This window comes from Bos mutus, chromosome 28 (assembly GCF_027580195.1).
Source record: "Bos mutus isolate GX-2022 chromosome 28, NWIPB_WYAK_1.1, whole genome shotgun sequence".
NCBI classification, from domain to species: domain Eukaryota; kingdom Metazoa; phylum Chordata; class Mammalia; order Artiodactyla; family Bovidae; genus Bos; species Bos mutus.
Window position 1 is genome coordinate 27,800,985 of NC_091644.1, and position 26,696 is coordinate 27,827,680.

Here is a 26,696-nt window from a genome sequence, read left to right on the forward strand (position 1 = left end):
ATTTGACTGAAGGGCATTTTACATAATTTTTTAAAAATATATGAGAGACACCTAAGGCTTCAGTTAGTCTCTGTCCTGTTAGTGTAAATATACACATCCAGCTCAAGAAATCCTATGTTAAAAAACTTGAGTTGCAGTATTTTGACAAGATCATATTTGAGATCGACTGTGAGTCAGTTTCCTGTATGACCAACGCAGCAGCATTTATGCAGGAAACCTCAACAGAATGCCTGAGGGTATCCCTCGATTGTATATTAAATCTCTCTCTTTAAAAATACATAGCTCCTCATAGCATCTAAGCAACTTCTGCTGGTTTTGGTGCTATTAAGTCTTTAAGGGTCTGTAAGGAACTTCACTTAATTAGAAACCCTATTTCTGTATCTCTTCAAGGTAGGTGCTGAACTAGGCTGAATGCTGCCTGACTCTCGACAAGGTTTTTGAGATGTTAACAATTGCAGTGATCTAGGTCTGAATATTTTTGAATATCTACAATCTTGTAATCAGATGGAAGCTAAATTTCAAAACTGAATCACAGGGACTTCTTCCCTCTCTTATTTTAGCAGCAGCACCACCACCCCCATGAACATAATAAAATCTAATAAATCAAACTTCAGGTCCAATCCTGGAATGACTTTTAAAATTACAGATCACAATGGTGTGTTTACAAAAACAAAACAAAAAATCCTGTATTTTCTTTCTTTAATATTAGGCTTGATAGGCACCTGTAAATTATCTATGTAGCAAATATCCATACAAAGAAAGTTTCAATTAAGATAAGGAGATTGTATTGAAACAGTTCTTTGAAGTAATGTAGTTAATAGCCTGTTTGATTTCTGCTTGTGAGAGAGTAATAACGTGGATTCAGGGCTCCATCAATCACAGAGCAGATGTAAGACTTGAGACACGGACACCCAGGGGAATAGAGGCAAACTCCCGCAGTGCAGGGTCCTTGGGCTAATGTAAAGTAAATACTCATAAACAGATTGAATGTTGTAAGAAGACAATCCATTCAGGACAGTTATAATCATGAAAGCAACTGCTTTATTTATCTATAAAAAAAGCTTGTACACAGCTGGGACTCACTGTGTATACAAGAAGAGTAGGAAAAAAGCAGTATATGTTTATACCACACACTATTTCTGGATTCTTTCTTACACCAAAACACAGGAACCTATACCTACATATCTATATCCCTGCTGCTTTGCTAGTCCAAACTCCAACTCTGTTTTAAGTTACTTGGTTTATTTAAAAGGTTAAAAAATTAAAAATCATGCCCGCCCCTCAAGGGAGTGGGGAAGCAGTAGACACATTTTTCAGTGTCTGCGAATCATTTCATAAAGGATCAGGAGGATTAAGTTAGTTGCAAGAACCAGCAGTGACATAATTAGGCAGCTTGGACTATAATAAACAGGATCATTAAAAGAAAAAAAAAAAGTACAATTTGAAAAAAGAAGGCGACCATTTCAAAAATTCAACCCTCTCTCCCCAGCTCTGGGACTCCCCCTCCCCCAAATTGTAAAAAACAACTGAAACATTTTTGACCTTGGCTATAATAATACTTCATGTTTTAGCACTTTAGTCAGCATTTTATCTACTAATTGCTACACACTACCGCATGTGGCTCGAATCTGCCACTGCAGCTTTCTTTCATTGGTGAGCGAATTGCTTGATAAAGACTGGGAATTCAACCTGGCTGTTTCCTTCTTTGCTCCCCCTCGGCTCCCCCCACCCTTTTTTTTTTTTTTTGTCTTTCCTTTTCTACCTAGAAGCCTCTATATTTTTCCAGAAAATACCGCATGGGTCAGAACAGGGACGGTGAATGGTCCCCTAATCTCTTTCCACCGGTTAAACTCGGGCCACTTTGGCGATCGCAAGGCAAAAGGAGAAGGTGAAAGGGGGCGGGAGAAACGAGTGGGGCGAAGCTGGGGGAGGGGGAATCCTGGCCTGCTGATGGACCTGATGCTAAGAGATTCTGCACATTGGTCCCCTGGCTAGTCCACAGCTGGTTAGAAGTCCGTGGGACACCGCGCTGCCCACCTGGGGGCCTCCAGTTAGAGGCTCTCGCCCGTCTTGCTTGGTCAAGAAGTGGGGTTCGAGGCGGGTGGCCCCCGAGTCTGCAAACTGATTCGGGGGTTGAAAAGCTAGGACAGTCTGCGTGTCAGCCAGGACCTAGTCCCCTCCCCCTTCCAAGCCTGGCGCCATCGTGAGCGGTGGGGGTGGGTGGCGTTATTAATAAGGCGGCCTCCAGCAGAGCGGGCTCGCCCGAGTCTCCGTTCAACAAGTCTATTGGTTTGAAGAAGGATAAACCGGGTTATATGGGTCATTGCTTTCCAGGAGACCTCTAGTGGTCAAAGGTTGAGGTACATCTTAAATTTGGGCCTCCAGCTTGTCTCCTGCCTCCTGGGCTGTGGTGGGGGTGGGTCTCTAACTCAGGTCTAGACAGTAAAGGCCGGTAGCCTGGAATAGATTTCTCCAGGACTGGAGGCCACAGCCAAGAGAGAAGTAAGGAACTCGGAGAAAAGGGTCCCCTCCCCCTCCCCCACGCCCCTCTCCTCGGTCACGTGATGCACTTTGTGGGCACAGGAGGCCCCAAGTTCCTCTGCCCTTAGTACAGATGGAGGAGACTTCCTATCTTATCTTGATTTTCTTCCCCATTGGGAGACTGATCAAGAATTTTCAGGGAGGTTGGATTAAATTTGCCCAAGCCATTTCCAGTTACAATAGCAATGTTGAGTCAATTTATTTTTTTTCTAATTTATAAATTAAAACCAAGTCCCATTCCCTCACTCTAGTCACACATAGACCCAAACACCCGCTTAATTTTAACAATTCATTGCCTTCAAGTGCCCTTGACATTTCTGGGGTATTTAGTTTAGAAGTAACTGAAGTTCTTTCTTTTTTCTTCTTCTTTATAAAAGTGCATGCCTTGCAGTGGTGGATGTATGACTTTTGACTAAATTGTGACCTTGTTCCTCTATCTGAAATGCCGCACCATTCCATCTCAGGTGGACAGCATCCTAAGGGAGCAGGTGATGGTGACTTACAGGCTTCTTGTTATTCAGACTCATTTATGATCCACATACTAAGAAAGAATTTGATCAAATTGACCTCTAGCATGGTTTTCAAGGGGTTGTTGGGAACAGCCACCTTAGATCATACCAAAAACAGAGGTCCCCACCATATGAGGTTATTAAAACATCTTGTCATACCTGATTTTTAAAAAAGAAGACAAGAAAATGTACAGACTTGGAGTACTGCCTCCACTGGGGGACTCATATACCACCTACTAAAAATTTCTCTGTGCAGTTTCAAATAGACGTTAATGATGCCTTGCATTTAGTGATTTACAACTTAAAAATACTTGACAAGCATTAAGTAACTCATTACTTAGAAGCAGAGTGGACATGGTAGGTAAATCACTAGGCTGAAAGTCAAGGGGCCATTCTTCACTGATTTTCTGTGTCTCCCTGTCCATGGCTATAATTATCCACAGGACTCAAATCCTAATTCCAGCTTTGTCAGAATTTCTCAGATAATTGTGGCAGAATTATCCAGACTGGTCATCTGTGTAGTGGCAGCCCCCTGTGCTCAGCCATCAACCAAAAAAATGGAAGTATTAGCAAGTCCCTGGGCTGCCTCCACCTGTGTTTTGCCATGGCCACAGACTGATAATTTTATGAGTTGTTATTTCAGGTTGAAATATGTAAGTGTAGTTATTCACTAAGAGTATAAAGAGATCTGAGAACTTCAGATAAAAAGGAATAACAAGAAGAATAATGAGATTGTTCCTCTTCTCATCTTCAATAAGCTGTGGCCAAAATGGAATTGGGCAGACTTTTCACGAAGAAGGTTAGGGACCGCGTGAGTCTCAGTTTACACAATGCTGTTCTCAGAGCATGCTGGAAGCACCTCTTACGGACTTGCCAGAGCTAATTGTTACATTTTCTGGAATTTTGCAAACTGGCTATTAAACACAACTATTTGGTAACTATTAAATTATATATATTTTATATAAACTATAATTCAATAAAAAAATAAATTATATAAATTCACAATACCTTATATTAAAAACAAAGGTAATACATATTGAAAATTCATCAACTTTCTCTCTTACTACATTTTAATATTGTCTATCCTCTTCAGGTTATTTATACCTTTCGTATTTTGATGATTACAATACTATATAAAATGGTGTGCTACCACATGTCTTCTCAATCCATGACCGTAGGCATTATGTTGGTAGCTTGAAATTGGCTGTGATGAGGTATTTAGCCCATGGAACTCAGCAAACATTACAAATCAGGGCTTGATTTATTGTATTGTTGTTGATTGTTTAGGCTTAAGAAGGGGATGGAGAAAATGTAAATATTGCCGATTGTGATGATTACTTTTATCTGTCATCTTGACTGGGTCATGGGATACCCAGATAGTTGGTCGAACATTATCTTAGATGTGTCTGTGAGGATGTTTTTGGATGAGATTCACATTTGAATCAGTAGACTGAGTAAAGCAGACTGCACCCAATCTCTTGTGGGCGAGCCTCATTCAATCAGTTGAAGCCCTGACTAGAACAAAAGTCTGAGTAAGAGGAAACTCTTGCCTGACTAATTGAGCTGTCACGTGGGTCTTTTCTAGCCTTTGGACTTGGACTGAAACACTGGCTCTTCCTGAGTCTTAAGCCTGCAGATTTTTGGACTGAAACTCAGACCGTTGGTTGTCCTGGTTCTTGGGCCTTTGGACTGATGCTGGAACTAAAGGTCAGTTCTCCTGGGTCTCCATCTTGCTGACTACAGATCTTGGGGTTTTTCAGCCTCCACAAACAAATATATATATATATATATATATATATATATATATATATATATATCTCCTGTTGGTTCTGTTTCTTTGAAGAGCCCTAATACATGGATTAAACTTAAACATGTGTCAGATCTGTAACCAATAATATTGTGAATAGCACAAAAAAGGAAGGAAATTTTTGAAAGCTATATAATTCATCAAAGAAGTTGCTCATGTCATTGATGAAAGACTGAAATTCTTGGTTACGTCTTTTATCTTCACTTTTATTTTACTCCTCAACTTAAGTGAAAGTTCCAACATTCAAGTTGGAACTACACTCATTTGTTAATCCAATTGTAGGTTAGCTATGGATACAAGAGGTCAGCAAAGAGTTAACAAAAGCATCCTCTGAGAAGAGATTGGCTCTGTGGCATTTACAGTGAAGAGCGTGGCATATTTTATTATTATTTGTACATTTGTGCTACACTTCCTGTGTATCAGCAAAATATACAATGAATTTATATGCCAACACACACACACACACATACACATATATATATATATAATTTTATTGGATGTATGCCATATGTATATATCTGTATCTACATCTAGATATATAAAAACTAACACAGACATACCTCTTTTGGTTTGGGAAGCTAGTTAAATATTTAGAAGTCCATGTCTGTCTAAAGCTGGTCTTCAGCCTGACTCACAACTCAAACTTCTAGAGTGAGGGTTGGCAAACTGTAGCCTACTACCTGTTTTTGTACAACCCATGAACTAAGAATGTGTTTTACACTTTCAAATGGTTGGAAAAAACCACTAGAAGCGTATTTTGTGACAAATGAAAATTATATAAAATTCAGATCTCAGTGTCCGTAAATAAACTTTGTTGGAACTCAGCCACGCTTATTCATTTATGTATTGTCTATGGCGTCTATCACGCTAAAATGGCAGAGCTGAGTAGTTACAACAGAGACCGTATGGCCCTCAAATCCTAAAATATTTACTCTCTTGTCTTTTGTAGCAGAAATTGCCTGTTCTAGAATAGGTAGGTACGTGCCTTGACTGGCAGTAGTAGATGTAACCAAATGACCTTTTGAATTCTTTTCGTGTCCTTGGTCCTAGAAATGCTTCCTTAGTAAACAGAGAAAATGGCATACCCAGAGTTGTGAGGGATTCAAACTCAAGATCAGGGAGAGTCAATACCATCACAAAAGTAGAGAAGGAACAGGAGATTGCCCACTCCTTGGTTTGTGTTCCAGCCACTGGATCCCAGCGCCTTTCTTCTGGACCGCTTATCCTAAAGCACTGTATGATTTTGTTGGGCATGGTTAAATATTTATTGTTTTCTTGTTCAATGTGGTTCAGTTACTGTGTGTCTATGTGTGTGATGGGACTCTTCAGGATTAAAGGTGCCATATAAGTTGAGGATTATTTTATGACTTGTTATTGCAGGTTGAAATATGTAAATGTGGTAATTCACTAATGTTGTTATTAGTGCATATATCTGGGAAAGGGAAACAAGAATACATTATCCTTCCTTTTGAGTCTAACATTATTTGCATCCTTTTAAAAAAAAACACCCAATCAATTTTTTTTTTTTAAATGAGGAAACGCAGTGGAGGAAAAAAAAATTCCTTTCATGCAATACTTCAGCTGAAAGTTTAATGACACAAAAGGCAGGCAATTCAAAGTTACAGTTCCCACAGCAACTGTAACTCTGCTATATAGCACATTTAGGCATAGATTTCACAGCATGTACTGCAATACAAAATACTCCACACTGGGCATGCAAGGGGGCAGAGTTATGGTTGCTATGGGTACCATGACTTTGAATTTCCAGATTTTTTGAGAGTTTAAATTCTCAACCAGAACATCACATTAATAGTTCATTTTTTTTTTGCATTGAAAATAATAAAGATTGTATCACTGTTTCCACTGTCAAACCTATCTCCAGCTCAGTCCACTGCTTAGTATAAATACCTACCCAAACATATTCACCCTACTTGCTAAAATTAAACACATGACCTCAGCCCAGGGAGTATTTTAGTTTGCAAATTTATATGCGATGACTTTCACTGGATTAACTAAATCTGCTCCCTCCTCCTTTCTAAAAATCACCAAGAGATCTGGGTTAACTCTTTCAGCATTTCAGCATTTTAGCATAGTTTATCTGTTACTCATGGGCTGAGAGGATATGGTAATCATACTCATTGTGTATGAATGTGTGATGTGCACATTTATAATTTAGACTCTACTCCAAAAAGAACTGGAGGCAGCTAACTGCATGTATTCATTTATTCCTTGGATACAACATGCAATTTTATGCCTTTATGCTAGTGGTCTCAGGACCCTTTCACTTTAAAAAGTGTGGAGGACCTCAAAGAGCTTTTGCTTATGGTGGTTTTATATAAATATATGTGTGTGTGTATTTACCACATTAAAATTATAATTTAGATATTTTAAATAGTAACTCATTTAAAATAACAATAATAAACACATTACGTGTTGACATATGTGTATTTAAAAAATAACTATAACTTAGTGGAAAGAGAGGCATTGTTTTACATTTTTACTAATCTCTTTAACAGAAGACAGCTGGATTCTCATAGCTGCTTCTACATTCAATCTGTTGGATATTACAAATCATGTAGCTTCTGGAAAATGCCACTATACTTTTGTAAGAGTATGCAAGTGAAAAAAAGCAAACAATGTCTGAGTATTATTATGATTGTTATTTTAACCACCTGAAATGGTCTCAGGGATTTTCATGGATCCCCAGACTGTACTTTGAGAACAAGTGCTCAATGCATTTGCTTATGCTCTTCTTCCAAGCATGTACCTCTTCCTCATCCACAGGAAAACTCCTATTCATGCTTCAGGGCACTGGGAAAGATTAATTGCTCCCTTAGCTATATTCTCATAACAATTTGTACATATTATGATATGAGCATCTATTTTTGTATCCTTATGATTGAAAGTTTAAATGTCTGGGGGTTTTGTTTGTTTGTTTGTTTGCTGTCATTAGACTTTGAGTTGCTCAAAGGGGAACCATGTCTTATACATTTTTCTCTCATTTTCTAGCATGGTACCTGGCATTCCATATATATGGAATATAGAATTCAATTCAACAAACAAGTAATAAAATAGCTCCCATTTATTGAGTCCATAATATATGTTAGGAACTATGTATGAATTACCTCAAATGTAATCCTAATAATAATGCTATGAAGGTACTATTATTAATATTTTCAGTGTTTTTTAAGTGAGGAAACTAAGGTTTGCTTAAAGTCGAAGTTATATAGCATACCAAGAAATATAGGGGATAGAAAAATCAGGAATCAGAATCTTTGCCTTAAAGGCATTTATAAACTACTGTGGGAGATAGTGGGAGACAAGACAAAATGCACAAATGAAAGGCAAATAACAATATAAAACAACAGACCACAAAGACTATAATTAAAGAAATGCCTACTTAGTAGAAATGGCTACTTACCCAATGAGTTATTTCAATTCAAACTTTTGGAGGACGCACTTCTATTAGAAAACCTTTGTTTTAGAATGCACACCAATATGTGTGTATTTGTCAATAAATTTTATATTTACTACTGCACTAATCTGTAATATACAAATATACACTAATATACTCAAAACATAAATAAAGAATTTTAAAATAATGAGACAAAAAAAATACATAAAGACATTCAAAATTTCTTTTTCAGAATCCTGATGAATTATGACCCCACTTTGAAGCCAGTTCATCTAAACTGGTGGCCATCAACTTTGGCTGCACGCTGGGTTCATCTGGGGGATTTTTAAGATACGGTGCTCAGGTCCCACCTCCAGGTTACTGAGATCAGAATCTCTGAGGGTGGGTAAACAGGTCATATGAATTTTCCCCCCTTTCCCCCAAACAAAGAATTCTAATGTGCAACCTGAGATGAGAATCCCAAGTCCAGCCACTATGGACTGTGGTACTGTGGAGAGAAGGTGGAGAATGTAGCCACTTGGAAGACATCACAGAGAGATGCTATGGAAAACAGTTTTGAAAATTTTACTTGGAAGTATTGAAAAGTTACGTTTGTAAAATCACATAAGCTGAGGTTTTACATCCCCCTTGCCTAAGTTAGTATCTATGTTTTTATTTTTGGAAGCAGTACTCATTTTGAATGTACCTGGTTTGTCAAGGTGTGGAAGTGAGAAGCCTTGAGTTGTATCCTGTGCCTGGCTGAACATTTGTGTAGACCCCTTGGGCTGTTTTTCAATAATAGGATTTATAGAGGTGATGATTTCTGTTGTGGTGAAATATTTTGTTTCGTAAAGTACATTCTTTGAATCAATATAAAGGCCCTTAAATGGAGTCATGACATGTTTGTTCTGGAAAACATCTTTTAGGAGAGTACCCTTGTGTTATATATGAGGAAGCTGAGACCCATAGATGGGAAGTGATGTTGGGTGCCTTATGTAAGGCAGAGTTCTGAGAAGAAAATTTGGGGACATTGGTGGGGGTAGGGTAGGGAAGAGATATGATTGTCCCTAAACACATGGTTCTCAAGTGCATGCTATGAAATTCCACCTTAGTGCCTTGAGCGCCCCTGGTAGCTCAGATGGTAAAGAATCTGCCTGCAATGTAGGAGACCTGGGTTCAGTCCCTGGGTCAGGAAGATCCTCTGGAGAAGGGAATGGCAACCCACTTCAGTACTCTTGCTAGAGAATCTCATGGACAAAGGATCTGGGTGGGTCATTCTAGGACAGGGTGTGTGAGCAGCATGGACTAGAGTTAATTGTGGCTCCATCTTTAGCTAATCCTATCAATGCTGGGGTTGGCTTTAAACATTTTAAAACAAATTACATGGAAGACTCCTAAACTCCCAAAGTTAGGAAGCTCCCTGAGCTCTCTGGTTTTCCATTCTTGGATCTGTTGTGACTACAGTGATCCAGAACCTTCCCTGTGAATGGGGAGGCTCAACTAGATGAGCTCTGAGGTTCCTTTTGACCCTCTATCAAATCTCTTGGACTGTGTGCATTTTTAGATAGTGTCACTCAAATCTGAGGGCAACAATAGAGCACAAAATTGGGTTCTGAAGATTCCTCTTTGTGCACATGACAGGGAGAGGAGAGGTATGCTTATATATTCTTACATAATTTGCACCTTGAGATCTAGAGGCTGGGAGCCCCAGAGTTCTGGGACAAATATAGCCATACTATGTTCACCAGGTCTGTTCAACATGGGTCATAGGTGAAAGACAGCACAGCCTGGGAGTTGCTTGACCTGGGGGACAGAGACATGTATAAACCAAGAAATCTGCATGTTGACAACTTATCAAGGCTTTAGTTCATGTGGGTTAAAAGCGTTTTCATGAAGTGGGAAACAAGGTATGAAACCATTCTTGTTCTTCACTCCTTAAAACTCGTGAAAGTATTGGAAAGGTTCAAATGTAGGAGCTAGCATGACACTTCATGGATCTTTATGCGTTCTGTTTACCTTGTCACTTCTGTATATCCTCCACTTTGTCTTCTTCACCATCTCCACCTAAAGAAGTCCAAAACGCTAAGTGAAAAGTGGGCAAACATTAACAGTAGCTCATTGTCCTAAACGGAGAAGGCAATGGCACCCCACTCCAGTACTCTTGCCTGGAAAATCCCATGGACGGAGGAGCCTGGTAGGCTGCAGTCTATGGGGTCGCTCAGAGTCGGACACGACTGAGCGACTTCACTTTCACTTTTCACTTTCATGCATTGGAGAAGGAAATGGCAACCCACTCCAGTGTTCTAGCCTGGAGAATCCCAGGGACAGGGGAGCCTGGTGGGCTGCCATCCATGGGGTTGCACAGAGTCGGACACGACTGAAGCCACTTAGCAGCAGTAGCAGCATTGTCCTAAATGCCTTAACTTTATATGGTAAGTGCTAGTATTAGCCACGTTTTAGATGAAGACACTGAAGCACACATAGAGAGGACAAGTAACTTGCCTAAGGTCACATAGCTAGAAAGAGATTCAATATGGATTCAAACTCAGGTAATCAGTCGAGAGCCTGCTTTTAACCACACATTTTACCATCTCTTTGTTGACACTGTCAGGGACATCACAGAAGAAAAGACTTCAACTGTTTGGTGAATGTATTGTTTTCATCATTACTTTTGATAAAAAATTTTAAATTAAAAAAATGAAATGAGGTAATATCCATCAAATTAGCAAATACTTTATGTAGTAGCCAGTGTTGGATTGGAAATGAGAACATGAAATTTGCCCCTCTGGGGAGACTGCCAGTTTGTACAGTTCTTCTGAAAGAAAATTTGGCAGTATATAATAAATCCTTAAGATACAGCATTCCCTCAAATCCAGAAATTTCACTGCTATGAATTTATGCTAAAGAAAATTTTGGGCAGGTTCACAAAAGTAATATAAAATTTACACTAGAGCATTGTTCAAAATAACAAAAGTTTGGAAGCAATGTAAGTAATTGAAATAGAGGATTAGCTAAATAAATTATGGTGCAACACTAATAAAGACAAATATGCACATATTAAAAGTGTAATAGAAACATGTTTATTGACCTGGAAAGACATTAAAAATATTCTTCTTTTTAAAAGGAAATACTTTTACCTTAAAACATGCAAGTTTATATGGATAGTAGAATTAAGGCAATTATGTTTCTTTGTATTTTTTGGCAGTTTCAATATTTTCTACAATGTATTACTTATGAGATATTTATAGAAAGAAAAAAGTACTAGAACTTCCTTGTCTTAGCCACTGGAAAACTTTTTGCAGATGTGCAAAACAGTGACTTTAACAAGAGAAGGCTCAAAGTAAAATTAATAGCTAACATTTATTGAGCACTCATTATGTGCTAGGAGTTCTCATAAATGCTTTGAATTATTTCTTTTAATCCTTGCAACTCTTATGATATAAGCACTCCAGTAGTCCTTTTTAGCCACTGAAGCATGGAGAGAGTATAACTTGCCCCCATTCACTGAGGAAGAAGCCTCTAAGGGGATGTGAATAATTTGTAGGATTCAGAAATAAAGGAATAAAGTTCAGCCTTGGGTGTTAAGGCACCATCTTCCAGGAAAGGAACATTAGCTAGTTGACCCAACAAAGAACATAAATTAACCTGGTTAAAACGAAAACCATCTATTATAGGAGACTGAGCCCTGAAAGAACCCAGAATGGGTAGATAACTATACTATGTAACTTCTTAACTTTTCTGCCAGATAGGAAGTGCTTTACTAGTAGACTTTTTTTTTTTTTCTCGGTGTGGGTGGTGCCATGCAAAGGGTATCTGATCTGAGAAGCAGCTTGGAATAAAACAGTTGAATTCATTTTGATAACTTGGGGATTTTGCTTGGCTTGGCACCCAGTCCCTCACTTCCCAATATCTCTCTCAATAAACATTGATCTGCTCATCTACGTCCTCAAGAGTCTCCTTCGATCTTCCGCACCGTTTTGTAGTTAGGAAACAGAGACACAGATGTCCTCAATGCTCTAGCATCTCGAGAACTTAACAATAGGGCTCTACAGGTGGTAGCACTGTTGGAGGTGTCTGAGGCTTTTCTTCAAATTGTGTTTGCATAGCACTTAGTATCAGAATGAAAAGACATCTGTTGTGTAAATCAAAGAATCAGCCACTGATAAGCGACTCAGTCCCAAGAACAAGTCATGAAATTTCTTTGCAAACTGGTTTGCAAAGAAAACGAACCTGGTGCTCTAATACTCAGGCCTCTGTTGAAGCTCAGGGTGCCTTTAGACACAGGGAAGTTGCTTACTATTGCTTTCGATGATCCTAATATTCTACCTAAATAGTGGGAACCAGATCTTGAAAGGACAAAACACTTTCATGATTGTCATGCTTTTGTCCATGACATTTATGTTCCGGGAATGCCTCTACTTGTCTTTCCATTCCTCATCATTCATTGAAACCCAGCTCAAAGGTCCCTCTTCTATAAAGAATTCCCTGGTGCTAGCAACTGAGAATTAGCTCAATATTCCTGGAACTCCATAGACAGTGTGTACTGCTTTCCTGGTCTGTGAATTTTTGAGTAAGTTTTATAGTTGTATTGCTCTTCCCCGAGGGACAGGAACTCTACTAAATAAGAGCAATGGTAAACCAACAGCCAGACTAGAGTGGTGCCAGCCTATTTATTTTATTTTATTTTTAGATTTTTTTGATGTGGACCATTTTTTAAAGTCTTTATTGAACCTCTTACATTATTGCTTCTATTTAATTTTTTTGGCTGCAAGGCCTGTGGGATCTTAACTCCTCCACCAGGGATTGAACTCCCTGCAATGGAAGGTGAAGTCTTAACCGCTGGACTGCCAGGGAAGTCCCCCAGTCTATTTATTTTAATAGAGAGAAACCTAGTGTTTTAAAGTTAGACATCATCTACCAGACTGAGCCTTTAGTGTACAGGGCTTCAAGTGTTTTAAGAAGTCTAATGTATTGGGATGGAGAAGGCAATGGCACCGCACTCCAATACTCTTGCCTGGAGAATCCCATGGGTGGAGGAGCCTGGTGGGCTGCAGTCCATGGGGTCACTAAGAGTCGGACAGGACTGAGTGACTTCACTTTGACTTTTCACTTTCATGCATTGGAGAAGGAAATGGCAACCCACTCTAGTGTTCTTGCCTGGAGAATCCCAGGGATGGGGGAGCCTGGTGGGCTGCAGTCTCTGGGGTTGCACAGAGTCGGACACGACTGAAGCGACTTAGCAGCAGCAGCAGCAGCAGCAGCAGTGTATTGGGAACCTATTTTGTGCAAGGGTTTAGTTGGTTTCAAGCTCAAGATTGAAATATAGGAGGTTCCAGTTAAAGGCTTGTTTCCATCACCACTGAGACATATTCTCAGTTCCCTCATTTATCAATGGGACAGATGACACAGAGTCACTCAGACCTGATAGAACTACTGTGAGAACAAAATAAAACCGCAGATATGAGAAAGCCTTTATCCAAGGCATTATTGTAAACTACAAACCTAATCCTATGTCATAGAGGAGATTGAGATTATGAGGGTGGGTGGTCAATACCTAGAATTCACAGATAATCAAGAAGACCAACTATCTGGAAATGACATTCACCAAGGAAAATCCTGAGTGGCCAAAGACGTTAAAGAGAGATGCTCATATCCAATCAAAGGAGAATATTAATATGGTATAAAATAGTACTCTGGCGAGGTTTCCTACAGTATTGACTAAACTGATACACGAAACAGGTTTTCTTCAGGAAGAAAAAAGGGTTAAATAAATTTGAGAGAGACAAAATCAGATAGGTTTTTTTTTTAACCCGCAGCTTTTAGAATGCTGATGTGACTCTCTGAGAGGACGATAGGGTGTTCTCTCTTCTCAAGGGCAATTGCCTGGCCAGAATGGAGACTCAATTCCCTGTCTTAGTATCTGATGGAAGGAAGAATGTGTTCATGATCTGCCTGAAGTTTCTGAGATAAGAATCCAAAGAAGACTCTCATGTTTATCCAGCATTACAAAGGAAGAGACGATTTTGGCAGTTATAGGAACATCAGTCCTTGGAAAGCTGGATTCTGTTATGAGGGAAAGGGTTACTCAGGCATGCCTGGGTTGAGGAGAACTCTTTCCTCCAGATGACTGCTCCCTTGGCCCCAGTTCCACACTCATGCACCAGCCTTCTGATTTCTCATTCAGCTTCCAGGCACTCTGTTCATGTTGAGAAGTCTGGATAACAGGCAGCAACATCCTGTGGCCAGGAAAAAAAAGACTGTGAATTAAAAACTATTGCATCAAGGTTCAATTTTTCTTCTGAATGATTAATTATAGAGTACATTTAAATTCACTTTAATTGCAAATAGAAGAAATATGGACTAAATGGACCTTCCTACTCACCTATCCCCATGCTACTCACTGCACTGTCGTAGAAATATGCCACACAAAGAAACAAAATGACTGCTCCATAACGTCCCATAACTCTTTAACCATTTCTCTATTTCTGAACATTTAGGTAGTTTACCGTTTTCCTTGAGGTGTTGCAATGAACTGAACATATATTTGTGCATTTTTTGTGAGATAGATAATGCAGAAGTGGAATACCATAACAAAGTTAATACTTTTACAATATGGCTATATGCTGTTAAACTCACCCATCAAAGATGGTACCAACTTACACTTCCAACAGGAGCATAAGAGCAATTTGTGAGTTGCTTGAAACAGATTACGTCTGGAGCAATGACAAAATTGGTTCTCTGGATTGCCAAGTCTCTAGAGCTTGGTGACGACAATTGCCTCTCCTGTGTAGAGTCTTGTCTAGAGGTCAGCTTGTTATTATTGTTTAGTCACTGAGTCATGTCTGACTCTTTTGCAACCCCATGGACTGTAGCCTACCAGGCTCTTCTGTCCATGGGATTTTCCAGGCAAGAATACCGGAGTGCATTGTCATTTCTTTCTCCAGGGGATCTTCCTGAGCTAGGGATTGAACCTACGTCTCCTGCATTGCAGGTGGATTCTTTACGTTTGAGCCATAGCTGCATAGCTGAAGCTAACACAGCATTGTAAATCAACTATATTTCAATATAAATTTAAAAAGTTTTTTCAGTTGAAATTGGAGAATGCAAGTTATATCTGCTCTGCAAGTGGGCTTCCCCATCCTTACCTCTGGCATCAATGAAACAATACCCATCTTAGGTTGCACTGGGTCACTGCAAATCTCCCCTAAGGCCAAGGCTTTCACTGATACATTCATTAACTGGTCTAGAAAAGTTAGGAATATATTCTGTCTCAGTGAGTGTGCTTGGCAATGCATGGCTACTATTTCTTTCAAAGCTCACCCATCAGGTTATGTCTCTTTCCTTCCCTGGGGAAGAAAAAGTGAGGAAATAGCGTGAAGCCACAAGTGTTACAGGAAAGACGCTCCCTCCATAAGAAAGAAGAATGAGGGGTAGGAGAAATTCTTGCTGTTTTTGGCCTTCCTTCTCCAGCCCCATTCTAACAGAAGAGTTACATGATTGATTAGTAATGCCTGCCATAGTCCGGGTGGAGGAAGTCAGGGCATATTTGGCATGTATTTCTAATCCTGCAGTAATTACGCAATGAGTAATATGTGGTTAGTACAAAAGTTAGATGCAATTGTATCTTCTAAATTAAGAAAGATTTCATTACAGACCAACTCCTCATACAGACTTTCTGTCTCTATTCTCTGCATGTTCTGAGTCTCTGTTCCATGGCAGAGCGGAGAGGTAGTCTGCTGTCAGTAATTTGCAACCGTCTAGGTCTTGATACCTCTTGGTGCTATTCCCAACCCAGAGCTGATATTTTTCTTATAAGGGTTCATAATTCAGGACTCACATATCCAAATGCCCAGCTTCTGCATTGGCTAACAGAGACAGAAAAGGAAAAAAAAAAAAAAATCAGTGTTTGCCAAGTAGCCAAGGATTAAATTGGTAGTGGAAAAAATTAGATTTTCAGGCTATTAAGAATTTATTACAAACAATGGAGCATTTAAATAAAACGAAGCTGATGTTGTGTTTCTAAATGCCTTTTCTACTTTGTACTGTAGTTGATGTTCTTTTTTAGAAAAGGAATTTTAATTTCCTTATTATTTGTATGAAGATACTTTCCATTTACTTTACTGAGGAAAGGAGAGAATTTATCTTTGAGTTGAGTGATTTTGGGGCTCAAGAAAGAAGCCAGATATCTTGGTGACCCATTAAGCAGGAATTTAAAATGCATGGGCTTTCTAATAGAAAAATAATAGATGCTGCGTGGGCTGAAGTTGGGGAATAGGATGGAGGTATACTAAAGAGGAAATGGGGAAAAACACTGAGACAAAAAGAGAGGATTTCTTTGATGACCATCATTACTTGTTGATACTTTATTGTTTCTGGCCCCTCTCCCTATTCAGCCAACAAGATTGCCACTCCCTGAAGAATGATTTTAATTGCCATGTAAATGGCTCAGTGGTAAAGAATCTGCCTGCCAAAGCAGGAGACCCCAGAGACACTGGTTCAATCCCTGGGTCAGAAAGATCCCCTGGAGAAGGGAATGGCAGCCCACTCCAGTATTATTGCCTGGAAAATTCCATGGACAGGGGAGCCTGGTGGGCTTACAGTCCATGGGGTCACAAAGAGTCAGACACAACTGAGCAACTGAGCGCACACAAGAGAGAGAGCCAGCCCCTCTCAAGAGTCCTGACCATGGACTTCCTCCTTCAGACTAGCGTTCCTCCAACTTTAGACATTTGCATGTTTTGCTTTTGATTTTTGTCTCAACTTTCCACCTGCACTGTTTCTCACCAGATTGTAACTTATTTATTTATATTGACTCACATTCAGAACTTTATGTGAGTAAAAGAAAAATCAGTGTAAACTTGAAGTGAACAGAAAAGTGAAAAGTAAAAGTCACTCAGTCGTGTCTGACTCTTTGCCATCCAATGGACTATACAGTCCATGGAATTCCCCAGGTCAGAAAACTGGAGTGGGTAGCCTTTCCCTTCTCCAGGGAATCTTCCCAACCCAGGGGTCGAACCCAGGTCTTCCGCATTGCAGGCACATTCTTTACCAGCTGAGCCACAAGGGAAGCCCAGGAATATTGAAGTGGGTAGCCTATCCCTTCTCTAGTGGATCTTCCTGACCCAGGAATCAAACTGGGGTCTCCTGCATTGCAGGCGAATTCTTTACCAACTGAGCTATCAGGGTGATCATAAAAATAAGTACGAAGTCAACGTCAATGTGTAGTTGCTCAGACGTGTCCGACTCTTTGTGACCCCATGGACTGTAACCCACCAGGCTCCTCTGACCATGGGATTTCCCAGGCAAGAATACTGGGATGGGTTGTCATTCCCTTCTCCAGAAATAAGTACAATGGGAACAAAAATGTTGTTAAAAAGTTTTAAAATATAAAACTCAACAATGAAAAATAATTATTGATAAACCTGAGAGAGTTCTAAACCCAAAATAAGTTCCTTGATGAACTTATTTACCAACAGTCAATAAAGAAGGAATATTCAACTCCTTAGTGCTGACTTCCACCTAAAATCATGTAACTGTCCATAGTTCAGAAACACTTTGAGGAGGCCAAGAGGTATGGTGGGAAAAGCTTGGTATTTCTAATTAGACCGCACTGAGTTCCAGCTCTTACTGGTCTCTCACCGTAAAGCAGGATTATAATAACTATTTCACAGGGTTCCTGTGATGTCAGAATGTAACCATATTGAAAAGCATTTTGAGTATTTTTAGGCAATTTCAATTTTATTATTTTCTACAAATATGATATTTGTAGAATAGCTCATTTTAGAGTATTTTGTTCTGGGTGGGGAAAGACATAACAAAATACAGAATCACAGAATTTGAGAAATGGAAAGGATTACTCAGAAAAAAATAAACAAAATTTATGGGCTGTATTTATTTTCCATTCAAAATAAAAATAGCTTTATTGAGTCCCATGGGAAAAATGTACTGTCTTAGTTGCACTATCTACTTCATTGACTAGAAGAATGTCAATGAGAAAAGTGTTAGAGTTTATAGACATTCAGAGTTAATATCTGGGTATTCGAGAAGCAGCCACACACAGGTAGCATTCTTTATTCTTTTTTTAATGTTTTTGAAACCAAACATGTGTTGATATTTTTAAAATTTTATTTTTAATTGGAGGATAATTGCTTTACAATAATGTATTGGTTTCTGCCATACAACAATATGAATTATCCATAAGCAGACATATATCCCCTCCCCCTTGAGCTCCCTTGTCCTCCCACTTCTCTAGGTCATCACAGAGCACCAGGCTAAGCTCACCCAGGTAGCATTCTAATCCTTTAGCTTTACATTCAAATGAGGCTGGTGGGCTGCATGGAACCTCTGGGTCTCATGGCCCCTTAGTAGCCCTTCCCCCTCATTACTGATGAGGAAGCCGAGACTTAGAGCATCAAGCGTCCTGTGCCGGTTTTAAAAAATAAATCATTGTTAGTGACAACACAGCATTTTATCCAATGTCAACCCTCATTAAATGCCTGGTAGAGATCTAATACCAACTGACAGTATTTTATATAATTCCAGAATAATAGGAAGCTTAATACAGAAGGAATTTCAGAGTTCACCTAGTTCAGGGTTCAGCACTAAGGAATGAAGTGGGTTTGGGGGCATGGGGAGAACCAGAGAGATCAAAGTACCTGGAATGGGCACAGCCCTCCCCAGCTGTTCCTGTGTGGCTTTGGACCCAGTGTTTCCAGATCTGACTTCTAAAAATAAGACAGAAATCTGGATTTCTTCATGTTCATGTGAAAATTTCTTTATCTTTTGGCAACTCAGTAACAACTCAGTAACTAAACTCCCCTACCACCTCCCCCTGCCTTCTACCCTATCCTCCACCACACACACACAAACAGAAAACCAAAAACCTCTATGTAGGTCACATAAGTGTCTATGGTTTCCATTCACTCTGAGTGTTGCCATATTGATGCCTCTGGTCTGGTCCAATTGTCTTCTATCCAAGATGAGGAAATGGAGGCCCAGAAAAGAGAAGTGGCTTAACCAAGGTCATATCATTAGACTCTCTTCTACAATCTCCTATGAAAAGCTGACAGATCATTCTTTTTAAAAAAGTATGATGAAATAAAGCTGGAATTGGATAATCTAGAGAGCAATATTTCTGAGCACAGCTCTTTGTGTAATTGCCTGTAACCTATATTATCCAAGCTGGTGAACACATGAAGTTAAGAAAGTGAGCTACTGCCATGAAGAGTTGGTGGGGTGGGCGGGGTTGAAAATTAAGTGGAAGTATTTGTTGGTGCAGGATGTTCCCAGAGATGACTTCCTATTCCAAAATTATGGACCAGCAGTTAAAGTAATATGGAAATATGTTTACCCCAGGTTTCAGAGAAAAAGTTGAGTGAGATTATGAGTATCATTTGCGACTCCATGGAAGGAAAACCCATGCATATTTTGCATTAGTCTTTGAGATAGATAAATGAGTTGATGATTCATGTATTAGTGCCACGAATAACGATTGACCTCTTACCGTGGACTAGTCATAGTTCAGGCACTAGGGGTACAACATGAACAGGAAAATAATTTCCTGCCCTAATGTGACTTATGTCTTGATGGGTTGAATGAGCTGCTTAGGCAATTCTCTACTGGCTAAATAATGGATCATCTCTTCCATCCTTTTTAGTCATGCTGACAAGAACAAGAAAGTTGATGGTGGCATTGGGAACAAAAAGTTGGCTCCCCTGCTCCTAAGCCAATATTGTATCACCATGGTAATGATATGCTCACTGGTCTGGATTATGGCATAGACTTTCATATTTTGAACCAGAGCTCTAAAAATACCAGGAGGTGAAAGATACTATTAACGGGACAAGGCAGGGGAACTGATATCAATTTACTTCTTTGTTGCCCATGCCTCACTTAAAAAAAAAAAAAATCTGAAACCCAGCATCAGCAGGGCGTGCACCTAAATTAAGCCTGTGGTCAGCTTTGCTGGGGAGAGACGACACGTTTCTGTATGTGATTCGTCTTCAGCTCTGTTGGCTCTGGCAGATTTATAGGGGTGATATTTTCACACATAAATTGTCCTTGAACAATTTCTCCACTACCTGGAGCACTGCTCCCTCCTCCTTGCCCCCAGTCAGATGTGCCCATCTGCTGTCCCCATGCCAGACTTTTTTCTTTAATAACAAAGTACTTGTTGACAGTGTAAGAAAAATCCAATTCTTGGTTGACGTTTACATTCCAGAGGGTCTCTCTTTGGGGATAAAATTGGCAGCAGATAGCGTTGCACATTTCTGACACGGGGGCCAGCTTCCTCGAAAGCCTGCATTACTACAAAACAAGTGCACTGCCCTTTCCAGCTGGTTCTCTTTTCTTTCTTGGGAGGTATCAAGAAAGACTAATGCTTTTTGCCCTTTATCCTCCCTTTAAGCACCAGGGCTGCTGCAGGGAGCAATGTCAGAAGACAATCAAGGGGAAGATGGTTGATGAGCCTAATAGCCCCTGAGTTAAACTTCCATGCTCACTTCCCATGTGCCCAGAAGTGACCTTGCATAGGTCATTTCTTAAATGAAACAGTTCCCTAATGATAACAGGAACTTGGAAGTCATCATGAGCATTAAACCTCCCCTGGCATCCACAGATGATGACACCCAGCCAGGCTGAGTGGACTTAATAAAGATTTGGTCAAGGGTGGCCACTGTCTTCTAGGAATGTGCCAGCTGATGGTGTGAACACTGACCCTTTTAGTGAATTTCATTGCAGCATACTACTACTACTACTAAGTCGCTTCAGTCGTGTCCGACTCTGTGCGACCCCGTGGACTGCAGCCCACCAGGCTTCTCCGTCCATGGGATTCTCCAGGCAAGAACACTGGAGTGGGTTGCCATTTCCTTCTCCAATGCATGAAAGCGGAAAGTGAAAGTGAAGTCTCTCAGTCATGTCCAACTCTTAGCGACCCCATGGACTGCAGCCTACCAGGCTCCTCCATCCATGGGATTTTTTGGGCAACAGTACTGGAGTGGGGTGCCATTGCCTTCTCCTCATTGCAGCATAGTCTCTACTAAATTGTCCTAGCTGGATTAAAGTTAATCTTAATTAATAGACAAAATAGAAAAATTTTTAGGACAGAGGGCTTTCAAATCAACTAATCCTTGGTTTGTATCCCTGCTATAACACTTTCTAGCTTTAGGACACTGGACAAGTTAATTCAACTCTCTAAGCTTGGCTTTCCTGTTGGTAAAGAAAATAATAATAGTCTCCTCTACAATACATCATGGAGCTGTCATGTAGGCATAAAGTTTAAATGAGATGATATATGTGAAAACTCTTAAAACAGTGGCCCAGCATCAATGAGGACTCAACAAAAGGTACTTTTCATTCTGGTATAAATTGTAAGTTAGAGAATATTTTCACCAGTACATTTTTAGTTAAGGAAACTCAGTTAACAAAATCTTCATGAGTAGGCCCTTATGGGACTTGCCATAACAAAGAGGTAAGAATATTTCAGAATTGCAATATTACTTATTTATAGGAAGAGGTTGCTTTGAAATAATTTTTAAAATTCTGAGCAAAATGCTTTGATGACTTACTTGAGAGGAGGGTCTATATGCCCCTTGAAGCCTTGTTTACATGTTAAGTTCTCATTTCATAATTGACAAAGGTATATCTTAATTTAGTTCCCTCCAAGGGGTGATATATTTCTGAATTTGCAGTATCTAAGATTTCTTAGACTTTACTACCATCCAAAGTTTTAATTTCAGATAGTTCCTGTATATTTTAAATCTGAAATAATCTAGACATATGCAGTAAGGTTGACCTAGAATATGCTCTGCTGATGATGGATTTTGAGGCTCAGGTCTTGGTACTGGTTTTTAGGAAGGTAGTGATAAAGAAAATAATGGTAATACCTCCTGCATCTGTGGAAATGATTTCATTTATGCTCACCACAATCCCATGTGGCAGAAAGAAACACATATTATTTCCCATATTTTACAGTTGAGGAAATTGAGGATTGGCAAGTAAATCATTTGCCTCCTGACACTTGCTTCAGTGGTTTACAAACCTTTATGTAGCTATTTAGTTGCAGGATTCTTTCAGAAACTGAAATGTTTTCTGTAAGAGGAAAGAAAATTGAACCAGAGAACAGCCTACCATCCTTGGCCTCCTGTCCTGTCTTGATGTTCACTGGTCCCACATCTGAGGTAGGATGCAGCCCTCTCTGACAGTGACCATGAAGGCCCTGGCAGGTGGTCATCAGAGAGGAAAGCTCTTTGCTTCTAGATTTCTACGTGGCCTTGGAATCTAGTGACAATTTCAGAGACGAGATCTGCCTATCTGGGACAGATGGAGCTGCTTTGATGGGCGAAACACTGACCCTGAAGGTGATTTGACACAGCGCAGCAGACTTATGGGCTCTGCCCCCTGCTCACCTCAGCTGCAGTTCTGTTTCTTCCCGATTTGATGTGCTGGGGGGCATAGCAGAGTCTGCACAAGAGCCCTAGTGTTGGTGATACTGGCACATAAGGATGGGGAGTGGAAAGAAACCAGTGTTTCTAGGCAAAGAAATCACAAAGTAGCCAGTGGGACATGACGGAGCCATTTTATAAAGTCCTTTTTAGCAGTCTCCCAGATTGACTGAATCCTTTGGTCATAGTGATACTACATATTTATAACTCTCACCGGTTTCAAACGCAGACAGACTTTAGCAGAAACGCAGCTAGTTAGAGAGATACAGAGACAGCATCATCAGCCATGGTGAGTGTTTGGAGAGTTGAAAGCAACTCCAGATACATGTGTTCATTTCATGTGGCGTCACAACCTGTTCAGTGCTTCAATGACGTCATTTGAACAAATAAATTAACAAATGACATTGGCCAAAGAATAGGTATCTTTATCATTATTTTTCAAATGAGGAACTTGAGAGATTAGGTAATGTGCCCAAGGTCATGCAGATGAAAAAGGTTATCTGCCTCTGAATCTGGTAACCATTCTGTTACATCAGTGCATGCTCTCATTGACACCTTTGTCAATGCATCGCAGAAGCAAACTTGTTATACTATAAGGTGGCCTAGGCCATGTCTGTTCCATGCTCTTCTGGGTCTATAAAGGGAAAGGGGCACAAAGGAATTTAGAGTAAATGTCTATGGGGAAAGATGATCTCTTCCTCCAAAGACACTTGGATTTTATCTTCTTCTTAATTGTTTTCTGGAGATTGTACAATTTATGGTATTCAAAAGATCAGAGGTGTACAAAAAGTACCCAGGAAGATGTAAAGGTATTCAGGAAATAGAAATGTGAGGTGGCTCTATTCAGAGAAAAGAGATCTGTGTTGGTTAGGGTTGTAACAGCTGCCATAACAAATTCTAAAATACTCGAAGTTTAACATCGTGAATGTTCTCATTCATGGGATGGTCCTGTACAGATGTTGCTTATTAGCGATGATGGGGGGATGCTCCATGTTGCTACTCATGTGTCCAGATGAATGGAGTTTTTGCCATCCTCAACATGTGGCTTCTCGGCACAGATCACGTGAGGCAAGTAAAATAGACAGGAGAATGGGCCAGGTCTAGAATATCATTACTTTCCACATATCATTGCTAGAACTCAGCCACATGGTTTATCTGAAGCAAAGGAGGCTGAGAAACATAGCTGTGTTTATGATGAGAAGAGGAAACACTGTTGACCAGCCAGCAATCTCCAGGATCCAAAGGCAGGATGGTCATTATGGGGAAGTGACAACTTTAAAAGACTGAAAAAATCCCCACATGTCTGCCCTTTAGGTTGAGTTCTCAGATGATTATGATTCTAAACTATGATTCCTTTGACAAGGAAGGGTGAGTAGGTGGAGGTGAACTATTCACCTTTAGTACCAAAATGTTGAAGACTTTCCTGGTCAGCTCAGCCAGAAGTAATTGTTTTCTCCTCTGGATTACCACATTACTCTATATCTTCACCTCCCATGCACTCTTCAGCCTTGACAAGGGCTGTTGTGAGTGTAAATTGAGATGATATGTGTGAAGGACTTAGAACAATGGTTGATACCTAGTGCACATCACATATTAGCATTAGTTATTCGTATATTTATATTGAGGACACGTTTCTGAAATCTCTTCCCGTGCTTTCCATGACATGGCCCTTTCGTGTGTCTTTTTCTTCTTTTCAGTCTCTGGTAGGCTTTCATTCCACCACTGGTAACTAAATTTGGAATTCTAAGAATTTAGTTTTCCAAGTCTTCCTCTCCTCCTCATATTCCCTGGGAGAGCTCATCCACTCCATGTGGCTCCAAACACAGTCTGCATGGAAGTGACTCTGGACCTATGTCTTGGCACAGTTGTCTCTCAAGTCCAAGTTAGTGAAACCAGGTGCCAGACATTTCTAACAGAGATTTCACAGACATCAATAACTCAACATGTTCAAAGTGGAATCCATAATCTTTGTCTTCATCACTTGCTCCTCCGTCTATACTTCTGGACTGGAGGAATGGCTTCGCCATATGCTCTACTCCCCAAACTAGGAATATGGGGCTCCAGTCTTTTCCTCATTTCCAATATTCAGATTTTAACTGAAGAGGACAACATAATTACTTTTTCTTTTCCAAAGTATTTACTGCCCTTTTTACTGCTCCCATCTCTATAGAACTTCTTCCTCTCTAGGATCTCCTTCTCTGCGGCAGGAACATATTCCAACTTTATTGGCTACTGGCTTTGCCATGTGAATTGCTTTGGCCAATGGAATGTGAGCAGCAGTGTAATATGCATGATGTCTGAGCAGAAGCTTTAAGAACCACTGCTTCTTTTCCTTCTGCAATGAGAATGAAATGTCCCAAATAGGGGCGGATCCCTAAGCCTGGATGCTAGAATAAAGAAGACCTGTGGAGCAGAGCTGCAGCTGTCCTGCTGCTGATACGTAATATGAGTGAGAAACAAACCTTTATCATCAAAAGCCATGAGATTTTTACACACATTTCTTACTGACACATAGTCAAACCATGTGGGGCTGGGTAATGAGCAAGTAATTATTATTGGAGGACAGAAAAGTGGCAACCCATGTTATACAAAGATAATATAATGTGTGTGTGCATGCTAAGTCACTTCAGTTGAGTCCAACTCTTTGAGACCCTATGACTGTAGTCAGAGAAGCCAGGCTTCTCTGCCCATGGGGATTCTCTAGGCAAGAATACTGGAGTGGGTTGCTATGCCCTCCTCCAGGGGATCTTCCTCACCCAGGGATCAAACCCAAGTCTCTTACGTCTCCTGCATTGGCAGGCGGGTTCTTTACCACTAACACCACCTGGGAAGCCCCCAAATAATATAATATCCAGGGTAAAAAAATCTATCTGAAATTACTTGGAAGTATGGATTGAAGGCAAAAGGAGAAGAGGGTGGCAGAGGATGAGATGGTTAGAGAGTATCACACTGACTCAATGGACATGAATTTGAGCAAACTCTGGGAGATAGTGAAGGATGGGGAGCCTGGCATGCTTCAGTCCATGGGGTCATATGTGACTTGGCAACTGAACAGCAACAACCACCATGAGGATTTGGGAAACAGAATAATGCTGCTATGCCTTGGTTCTATTGGCTACGTGTGACAGAAAAGAGAAGAGCTTGAAAATGAAATAGCAAGTCAACAAGCAAAATCAAAAGGGTACGTTTAAGCCTCCAAATTGCATAACTTATAGAAAATAAAAGCATTTGTCACCTGCACTGAGAAAACACAAAACTAAGAAGGCAAAACTTAGGGACAAAATCAAACTAAAACTTAGTCCCTTGCTGCTGCTAAGTGGCTTCAGTCGTGTCCGATCTGTGCGACCCCAGAGACAGCAGCCCACCAGGTTGCCCCGTCCCTGGGATTCTCCAGGCAAGAACACTGGAGTGGGTTGCCATTTCCTTCTCCAATGCGTGAAAGTGAAAAGTGAAAGTGAAGTCGCTCAGTCGTGTCCGACTCCTAGTGACCCCATGGACTGCAGCCTACCAGGCTTCTCCGTCCATGGGATTTTCCAGGCAAGAGTCCTGGAGTGGCGTGCCATTGCCTTCTTCACTTACTTAGTCCCTTACAGCAACACAAATTGTACGATTACTGGATGATTATTTTGAAGTAGCGCTTACTGGGCAATTGCTTTCTTTTAAATTTCAAAATTAAAAAAATTAAAATATTTTATTGAGATATAATTGCAGTTGCTTTTGACCAACAGTCTCCTTTCTCTTTTAGTTCTTTATAAAGTTTCATTTGAAAATAGAACTCTGCCCTTAGAAATTTTTGATAATCTGTTTTATGTATAAATGGTAGGGACTCTAATATGACATTAATTTATTGAGCACGTTTGTATTAAGCACTTCCTATGAGTGAGGCATTGTGCTAGGGAATCAGGATGCATTAATGAACAAAACACAATAATTTCTGTTGTAATAAAGCTTGCAATCTATGGTAGCTAAAGACCAACAAAATTTAGCAGAAAAAAGACAAACTC

The 26,696-nt window shown here is 40.1% G+C and overlaps 1 long non-coding RNA gene across 1 annotated transcript in view; it reads left to right on the top strand.

Moving 5' to 3' along the window:
- The first annotated feature begins 4,657 nt into the window (after positions 1-4,657).
- LOC138986115 (uncharacterized) overlaps positions 4,658-26,696 on the top strand; it is a 63,121-nt gene continuing 41,082 nt past the window's right edge. Inside the window, exon 1 of the long non-coding RNA XR_011463011.1 lies at positions 4,658-4,757. This is a non-coding gene — a long non-coding RNA (uncharacterized lncRNA). The remainder of the gene's footprint in view (positions 4,758-26,696) is intronic.